The 6000-nt window shown below is 39.5% G+C and overlaps 1 protein-coding gene across 3 annotated transcripts in view; it reads left to right on the forward strand.

The window, feature by feature from the left end:
• The window catches only part of LIN7A (lin-7 homolog A, crumbs cell polarity complex component), a 157311-nt gene that overhangs the window by 108396 nt on the left and 42915 nt on the right, over positions 1-6000 (forward strand). The window lies entirely within an intron of this gene.

Genomic DNA, 6000 nt, shown 5'->3' on the forward strand with positions numbered 1-6000 from the left:
AGATGGTATCATGTGAAATGAATAATTCTTCCCTTATAACTTCTACTTAAATAAAAAATAATAACCCAAAAGCAAAAATTTCAGAAGTATGAATAGAAACATATCAAAACTTACCTTTCTTTTCACCTGGGATCTGTCTTCTAAGAACTTAAGGTTTAAAAAAATAAATTAGATTTGTGTTCTTTGTGGTCATAGTGATTTCTGCTAAGGACATAATATCCAAAATAAATGCATTTGAAAGGTGCTATTTTGTTTATAGCCATGAAATAAATTCTTCTGTATTTATATCTTGAATTTTTTTGGCCTGACTAGTAGTTTTATGGAACCCCAAATTATTCAACTCTGCTGATCTCTCATGTACATCAAAATCACCAATCCATGAATATTTTATATCACTTCAGCATTCCAATTCTAAAATTACCATTTCATTTACTTTTTTCTATGCAACAATGCTTTAAGATGAGCTTTTTATTGACCTTTAGATAACTAGCACTTTTTCAAAGCATGTTTCAACTGATAATTCCATAGTCAAGTTTTCTAGGGGAGGACTCTTAAAGCTAGGTCATGCAATTGTGTCACAAAGTAATCTGTGCCTCACTGTGTGAATTTGTGATTTCTCTGAATGTATTGAGTAGATCAAAGGAAGAGTATATATATTTTTAAAAGAACCAAAAATATATTCATAGTAAGTGTATTTATGTAAAGCCACAGGAAATTTATATTAAATCAATATTTAGTTGACTTTATTTAAGCTGTCTGTCAAAAGGGCAAAAGAACCTTCGTTTAACCCATACATTTGTAGGGAACAGAGCTGTTGGCATTTAATAATCACTTCGCCATTCCGTGCAATGATCTGAGACTTTATCTGGCAGACTGTGGGCAGAACTGAAGCAGTGGAATCAGACACGTCAGACTCTACCACTCAGTATCCATGGATTTAATAGATTGTTGTTGTTCAGTCACCCAGTCATGTCCAACTCTTTGAGACCCCATGGACTGCACCACGCCAGGCCTCCCTGGCCCTCACCATCTCCCAGAGTTTACCCAGGTTCATGTCCATTGCATCGGTGCTGCCATCCAGCCACCTCATTCTCTGACATCCTCTTCTCCTGCTTTCAATCTTTCCCAGCATCAGGGACTTTTCCAACGAGTTGGCTGTTTGCATCAGGTAACCAAAATACTGGAGCTTCATCTTCAGCGTCAGTCCTTCCAATGAATATTCAGGGTTGATTTACCTTAAGATTGACTGGTTTGATATCCTTGATATCCTTGGAACCCTCGGGAGTCATCCCAGTTTGAAATCGTCAATTCTATGGCACTCTGCCTTCTTTCCAGTCCAGCTCTCACAACCTTACATTACTCCTGGGAAGACCATAGCCTTGACTATACAGAGCACACTGTCTAAGTTTGTTGTAGCTTTCCTGCCGAGAAGCAGTTGTATTCTAACTTCATGGCTGCAGTCACCATCCGCAGTGATTTTAGAGCCCAAGAATTGGAAATCTGTCACTACTTCTACCTTTTCCCCTGCTATTTGCCATGATGTAATGGGGCCGGATGCCATGATCTTAAGTTTTGTTAACATTTAGTTTTAAGCCAGCTCTTTCCCTCTCCTCCTTCACCCTCATCAAGAGGCTCTTTAGTTCCTCTTCGCTTTGTGCCGTCAGAGTGCTGTGATCTGCATAGCTGAGGTTGCTGACGTTTCTCCTGCCCGTCTTGATTCCGGCTTGTGACTCATCCGGCCCAGCACTGCTCATGACGTGCCCAGTGTGTGCTGGTCGCTCAGTCGTGTCCAACTCTCCACAACCCCGGAGCCCGCCAGGCTCCTGTGTTCATGGAATCCTCCAGTCGAGAATAGTGGAGTGGATTGTCATTCCCTTCTCCAGGGGATATTCGCAACCCAGGGATTGAACCCAGGTGTCCCATACTGCAGACAGATTCTTTACCATCTGAGGCACCAGGGAAGCTCAATGTATAGGTTAAATAGGGTGACAGCAGGCAGCCCTCTCATACCCCTTTCTCGGTCCTGAGCCAGTTAGCTGTTCCATACAGAGCTCCAACTGTTGCTTCTTAACTCACATACAGGTTTCTCAGGAGATAGGTAAGGTGGTCTGGTATTCCCCTCTCGTTAAGAGCTTTCCGCAGTTTGTTATGATCCACAGTCAAAGGCTTCAGCATAGTCGATGAAACAGAGGTAGATGTTTTTCTGGAATTCCCTTGGTTTTTCTGTGATCCAACAAATGTTGGCAATTTGATCTCTGGTTTTTCTGCCATTTCGAAACCCAGCTTGGGCATCTGGAAGTTCTTGGTTCATGTAATGCTGAAGCCTAGCACACAAGATTCTAAGCATGACCTTACTAGCATGGGAGGTAAGTGTAATTGTCCGATGGTTAGAACATTCAAGTACTACCCTCCTTGGGAACTGGGATGAAGACTGACCTTTTCCAGTCAGTAGAAAAGGATTTATTTAATGGATTAATAAGCCCTAAACTGAATTTCCTAATCTGAATAAGGTGAGCAGGGACTAATTTTAAGAGGTTGAATGAAAATTAAAATGAGGCAAAATGTCTGTTGAGAACTATCCTGTGATAATTTGTTACACACAAATGAAGTGTGTAAGTGTGGTTAGTGAAGGAACTTGAAGAGAGTTAGCAGTCCCCCTATGATATTGCTAATGCTAGTTATGTAAGTTTTAAAGCAAAGTCTGTTGTCCATAAAAGCTTATTTTAGCAAACATTTATTAGCAAAAAGGCATTAATAGACTCATACAACCTCTTCTGTTAAGTTTGATAACATCCTAGTTCTTGGTCCATTCAGATGTTCCAAACATTACCTTGAAAAAAGGGTTTATTTGAGGCAGATGAAATAACATTCCAGAGCCAAGATTTTTGTTATAGTCAGCATCAGACAACCAGAAATTCTTTTAAACTGGCAGTTGGAAATAAGAAGCTTTAGTGATCAAACTTGCGCCGCTAATCCTTTGGTGCAAGCTGTGAGTCTCCTTAAGATTTTTGCAACCTGGTCATGCAAAGGTGGGAAATATCTCCAGTATCTTTAGTATTCCACTTACATTTAAAACCTTTAATTTTGTTGATTAACTTCCATTTATCATGCTAGTTCATAAGTCACTAATTTTGCCAGTAAGAATCCGTTTCTGACAAACTGTTGCTAATAAACAAAACATCCTTAAGATGGGTATAACAAAGGCTTTTGTAGTGCGACCAGCCTCTGGAGTCATACCTTTCTGATGTAATGTTTGCTGACCACCTAGACTGATTTAGGCTTCTCAATTTGTAATGTAAAATATTGCATATCTATAAAATCAAACTATGTATTGTAAACTACCTATTTTAAAGTACCTAAAGGTAAGTTATATACATTTTAACAGCACCTTGTATTTATCAGGTATTCATCAAAAGGTAGTTTTCATCCTGTAAATGAGAAATTTCATGACCTAGTGGGTTTCCAGTTGGCAGTCAAAGTAGTTAATCCAAGGCAATAACCCTGGGCTGCTAACACTGAATCCACACGTCTTCTCAATATAAATAATTCCAAGCAGATAGCAGTATTTAATGAAAAAAAAAAATTGTTCTGTAATGGAAGGACCACAAAAGAGAACATGTTAGCAAATGATCCAGTTTACACTTTAAAGTAAAGTACCATTTGGGAAAATTAATACGGAATATTTTCAGAACATACCATCCTAAACTGAGAACAAATTTTGTAAGAGTGATTTGAAGGGCTGAAGTCAAGTAGTACAAGTCTTCTGGGGAAAGTTTCCTACTGTCCTACTTAAAAAGTAAGGAAATTGTTGCATGGACTTTTAAACATCTGAAAAGATACCTGACAAGATGTCTTGATTATGTATGTTTACATGTATGCTCTACCTGCATTTAGAAGGGATATATCATGATTATCTGGGCTTCTCTGGTGGCTCAGATAGTAAAGGATCCTCCCGAAGTGCAGGAGACCTGGGTTTGATCTGGCCACCCACTCCACTGTTCTCACCTAGAGAATTCCATAGACAGAGGAACCTGGTAGGCTACAGCCCAAGGGGTTGCGAGAGTTGGACGTGATTGAACGACTACTTTTTTTTTAATCATGATATCTGGTAAAAAGTAAAATATGTTAATGAAGAATTACTAACATGGCACGTCATGGCATAGAAAGGGAAAAAAATCAATAAATAGAAATTTTCAAAAGATAGAGCAATAGAGCAAGTAATATTTTTTTCTTTCATTGTCTTAGAAATCAAAACAGGAGACTCATACCAGCTCAGCCATCATTGGTAGAGACTTTTTTTTCTGTCCCTGAGCTCCAGGAGAAATTTCCCCTGGGATTTTTACAAATGAGATATTGAATTACCTAATACAATTTTATAGAAAATGCCAAGGCCTTTTGCGCATGGCTACTTCTTAGGTCAACCCTCAATAAAAACTTAGAACTGAAATACTCAGTTAAAGCTTAAAGTTAACAGGAAGTCAAAATGTTACAGTTAGAATTTATAGCTTTCTAATGATCTCCTTTTCACTCTTTTATACCCAAATGTATCATCAGCAATATCAAGAAAGAACTAAAGGGCCGTATATAAAGGTTGCAGCCAGTGTGGAGCCAGCAGGAACAGTAAATACATTTAGTGATTGGGTCTGGATATATGAAAAGGAAAAAAAATGCCAATGGAATGGTACAATAAGCTAAATTTAATAAGAATCTATGTGAATTCCTGCCCATTTGCCAAACATTCTACCTATGTGCAGAATCAGGAAGTATGTTAGTAGCTCAGTTGTGTCCAATTCTTTCCCATGGACTGTAGCCCACTAGGCTTCTCTCTCCATGGAATTCTCCAGGCAAGAATGCTGGAGTGGGTAGCCATTTCCAGGGGCTCTTCCCAACCCAGGGACTGAACCCGGGTCTCCTGCCTTGCAGGCAGACTGTTTACAGTCTGAATCACCAGGGAATCAGGCAGGGAAAATCAAAATTAGGCAGAATCAGGAAGGAATGGCTAAATATCAAAACCTGAAGGAAAAAAAAAAAAAAAAACCCTGAAGAAAAAAAAATGTGTGGGGGGTTTCAATTGATTTCAAGAGAAATCTGAAGCAAGTTAAGGGGGGAAAATGTGATTATAGGGGCCATTAATACAAATATGTATAAACATGGAAGGAAGAAGAGATTGGTTCAGCTCTGAACATACTGTTCAGCTCACACCCCACTGCGCTCTCATCCTGATTCCAACTTTGCGAAGAACAAGAAGCTTGTCCCGAGTCAAGCAGTCTTGTACAGGAAGAATGCTTGTTTAGGACAGAGAAGAGACTCAGGGGAGCGATGACTGCCTTCACGTGTCCGCCACTGTGTGAGGCAGCAGATGGCAGAGCCAAGGCCAGTGGGGGAAAGCCACAGGGAAGGCAGATTTTAGGAAGGGCTTATTGTGAAAAAGACGGAATCACAAGTCACAATATGAAGTTTTTTTTTTTTTTTTTTTTTTTTTTTTTTTTTTTTTTTTTTTTTTTTTTTTAGTTGGAGGCTAATACTTCACAACATTTCAGTGGGTTACGTCATATATTGACATGAATCAGCCATGGAGTTACATGTATTCCCCATCCCGATCCCGCCTCCCACCTCCCTCTCCACCCGATTCCTCTGGGTCTTCCCAGTGCACCAGGCCCGAGCACTTGTCTCATGCATCCCACCTGGGCTGGTGATCTGTTTCACCATAGATAATATACATGCTGTTCTTTCAAAACATCCCACCCTCACCTTCTCCCACAGAGTTCAAAAGTCTGTTCTGTATTTCTGTGTCTCTTTTTCTGTTTTGCATATAGGGTTATCGTTACCATCTTTCTAAATTCCATATATATGTGTTAATATGCTGTAATGTTCTTTATCTTTCTGGCTTACTTCACTCTGTATAAGGGGCTCCAGTTTCATCCATCTCATTAGGACTGTTTCAAATGAATTCTTTTTAACGGCTGAGTAATATTCCATGGTGTACATGTACCACAGCTT

Source organism: Cervus canadensis, chromosome 25, assembly GCF_019320065.1.
Source record: "Cervus canadensis isolate Bull #8, Minnesota chromosome 25, ASM1932006v1, whole genome shotgun sequence".
Taxonomy (NCBI): domain Eukaryota; kingdom Metazoa; phylum Chordata; class Mammalia; order Artiodactyla; family Cervidae; genus Cervus; species Cervus canadensis.